Consider the following 4138-nt stretch of genomic DNA (forward strand, 5'->3'; position numbering starts at 1 on the left):
TTTGATTGTAAATATTGTTTAATTTCTTCTTCAAATTTGTCTCTGACCCATTGGTTGTTCAGGAGGGTGTTATTTAATTTTCATGTTTTTATGGAGTTTTTGCAATTTCTTTTGACATTATTTTCCAGTTTCATTGCACTTGTCTGATAGTATGCATCGGATAAGTTCAATTCCTTGCTTTTACTTAAACATGTTCTATGTACTAGTAAATGGTCTATTTTAGAGAATGTCCCATATGCAGCTGAGAAGAATGTGTATTCTGATGCTGTTGGGTGGAACATTCTGTAAAGGTCTACGAAGTCCATTTGTTCACAAGTTTGGTTTATTTCTGTTATTTCTTTGCTAATTCTTTGTCTAGTTGATCTATCTCTTTGTGACAATAGGGTGTTAAGGTCCCTTGTTATTATCGTGTTACTGCTTCTTTCATTTTTCATGCCTGTTAAAATTTGTCTTACATAGTTGGGTGCTACTGTATTTGGTTCATATATACTTATGATTATTATCTCTTCCTCTTGCAGTTTTCCCCTAACAAGTATATAGTGACCTTCTTTATCTCTTTTGATTGTTCTTGGTTTGAAGTTCCCATTGTCTCCAAACAGAATAGCTACACCCACTTTTTTCTGAATTCTCATGACATAGAGTATTGTTTTCCATCCTTTGATTTTCAGTCTATGAATTTCCTTTTGAGTTAAATGCATTTCTTGTATACAGCATGTTGTTGGATTTTGTTTCTTGATCCACTCTGCCAGTCTGCTTCTTTTGATTGGTGAATTGAGACTATTAACACTGATGGTTATAACTGATATATATTGGCTTATGTTTGTCATCTGATTTTCCTGATACATTTCTCCTTTTTCCTTCTGTTTAATTTTTTGCTCTGTTTGGTGGTTCCTTTCTGTTGTTCTTGAAATTGTAGTAGATTTTATCTCTTTCTAGAATATCTTTTAGTACTCTTTGTAGCGTTGGTTTGGCACTCATGAATTTTCTCAGTTGTTCTTTATCATGGAAATATTTTATTTCTCCATTAATTTTGAAGGATAGTTTTGCAGGTACATCAATCTGGGTGGGAGGTTGTTTTCTTTCAGACTTGAAATACTTCCCTCCCAGTTCCTTTTGACTTGATAGTTGGTGTTGATAAATCTGCCATGATTCCGGTGGGCTTTCCTTTATATGTAATCTGTTTCTTTTCTCTAACAGTTTTTAATATTCTGTCCTTTTGCTAAATTTCTGGGATCTTGATCACTATGTATCTAGTTGTAAAATTATTTTGGTTATGGATAATTGTAGTTCTATGTCCCTCACTTACCTGTATGTCCAATTCTTTTTCTGTGCCTGGGAAATTTTCTGCTATTTCTTCTGCAAATAGTCCTTTTATGTCATTTGTGTTGACATCTGCTCTTTTGCTGACACCTATTAATCTTATATTGTTTTTCTTTGCTTTGTCTTGTAGCTGTTGAATTGTTATTTCCTGGTTCCTTACTATTTTTAAGAGATCCTTCTTTTCACAATCGTTAGCTGCAATACTGTCTTAAAGATCTGAAAGTCTATCTTCAGGTTCATTCAAGCAGTTTTGCCAGCCTTCGATGGAATTTTTAATTTCTTGGATGTCTGTTTGAATCTGTTTCATGCATTCTAATCCTTTCCGATATTGTTCATTGAAGGTTTGTATCAATTTTCTATGCTGCTCTATTTTCTTATCTATGTCTTCTTTAGATGTGCTGAGCAATTCTTTCATTATTGTTATCATTTCTTTTTTTAGCTGAGAGATTATTTGTGATCTGATGTCTTCTATGGCCTGATGGAGTTCTTTACCTCATTTGCTATCATTTTAGAAATTTCAGATGTATGACTTCCAAGCTCTTCTGTGCTGATGTCTCCTGCACTTCCTCTGGATGGGATGGAGGTCTGACATTCCTTTTTCCTCCTTTGTTTTGTCATTTTCATAGATCCAGAGATTTCTTGGAGCTTAGCCTTACTCCTGAAGATCCTGGTACTCAGCATGTCTCCTGAGTTTGTGTGTGGGGGTGGGGTACAGTCACTGATGCTCCTGAAGCTTCTGCAGTTCAGTTGTCCCTCATGCTAGTGGGGGAGGGTTGGGTTTATGGTCACCAAGCCTTCCAAAGCTGTATGGAGCTCCACTTGGCTCCTACATGGGGTTGCCAAAGCTGTCCAGGATTCATCCCTGCTTCCAGGAAGGTCTGGGTGTGGGTAGATCTTGGTTACCTGGATTTCCAAAGCTGTCTGGGGTTCAGCCCAGCTTCCAGAAGGGTGCAGGGGTGGGCAGGTTGTGGTCACTGAGTCTCCAGACACTGACTGGGACCTAGCCTGGTTCCCATGCTGGTGGGGGAGGGTGCAGTCACCCAGGCTGCTAAAACTGTCTAGGGTTCATCTGTGTGGGGGAAGGGGAGGGCATGGCATGGTCACTAAGGCCCCTGAAGCTGTCTGGGGCTCAGCCTGGCTCCCACCCTGGTCGTGGAGTGGCAGGTGTGACTCACCTAGGTTCCTGAAGCTGTCCAGTGTTCAGCTTGGTTTCTGCAAGGGTGCAGGGGGTGGGAGGGGTGGTCATGGTCATTGAGGCTCCAGACACCTTCTGGGATCCCACACCATTGGGGTAGGGGTGAGGGCACTTCATAGAGGCTGCTGAAGCTGTCCAGGTTTCATCTCCTAGAATGTACTTTAAAGGACAATTAACACCTATGAGATTCAGCATTAATTTACAGGCTACTTCAGTTGCCACAAGCACCCAGCCATTATCTGTTGTAATATTTCTAGGAGCAGAGATCACCACTGTCCAATAAAAATCACTGAACTTTACTGAGTGACTTTTGAGGATTTTACTTTATATTCAGAATTTCCCTGAGGACTTTTTTTTAAAGAAAAAAATTAAGAAAATAACAACAACAAAGACAAAAACAAAACAACACAAAAACAATAAAAAGATAAAGAAGAAAAGAAAGAAAGAAGAAAAACTATATGTATATACAAGAATAGCTGGGATAATTGTACTGCTGATGTCTCCTGGTCTATTGAAAGGAACAGTTAATGCTTAAATATTTTTGACCAATTTTACATGATTATATCTGGTAATCTGAGGACATTTTATGCATCTTACTTTTACTAAATTCTCACATCATCACCCTTTGGTGAGTGATGTAAAATAAACACCCTTTGGAACTCAACAGGTAGAAAGAAGAAAAAAAAATCAAACATTGGGAAAGGTTAGAATGAATGAGTCAAATGTTTCTCCAAGCCCTACAAGTTTAGCTCTTATATCATATTACCACACATTCAATTTTTGAAGAGAAAAATATCCCTTATATTAAAATTATTTTTATGACTTTAATCATAGATAAGCACATCAACAAGACTATTCCTTCCAATGAATGACATAATTTTACATAATTTGGGGCACAGTCGTGTAGAAATTCCAGTTCCATTAAAATAGGCATCATATCTCTGTCATTACACCGCTTTGGAAATGACAGACTTTTCTCTATTATATGTAATGGCACCCATGGCTCCATACAAGCTCTCTTGTCTTGCAAGTTAAAAATGTTTTCAAAATTTCTAAAACCCATTATTGCTTTAAATCATTATCTCAGATATCTTAACATACTAGAGTACAAGTTTAGTAATCTTAGAACAGATAGAAATACAGGTCACCTACTCTGGAAAAAATGCATTCTTATTATTGTGGGAAGTTCAAAATTTCTTGGAAAAATTGGAAAGTATTCACTATTGGTTTTGAAGTTGAGAGGAAACTGTGTCTCTTAATCCAAATCCAGGCCGCTGCTTTTTTACTCATCAATTGGAGTGCTGTCTAACAATCTCTTTCTACCCTAAGGAATTTTTATTTAATTATCTTAACCCATTTTTTTTTATGTCCTGTGAATGTCCAATCATAATACTTGACACATCAGTTTTGAACAATGAGAGATTCTCAAGTTATAATACATAAACAACAATATTCATACATTTATAAAACCAATTTTAACATAATTTTCACCAGCTGGCAACTTGGAAGCAAATCTTTAATTTAGATAATATTTATCCATAAGCCAAATTAGATTACAGACAATTCCCTCAAAAATCAAAAAATATAAAAAGAGAAATCTGTTGAGCTCAAATAAAACAGCTG

The sequence above is a fragment of the Chinchilla lanigera genome, unplaced genomic scaffold (assembly GCF_000276665.1).
Source record: "Chinchilla lanigera isolate Chin_1 unplaced genomic scaffold, ChiLan1.0 scaffold00036, whole genome shotgun sequence".
In the NCBI taxonomy this organism is placed as follows: domain Eukaryota; kingdom Metazoa; phylum Chordata; class Mammalia; order Rodentia; family Chinchillidae; genus Chinchilla; species Chinchilla lanigera.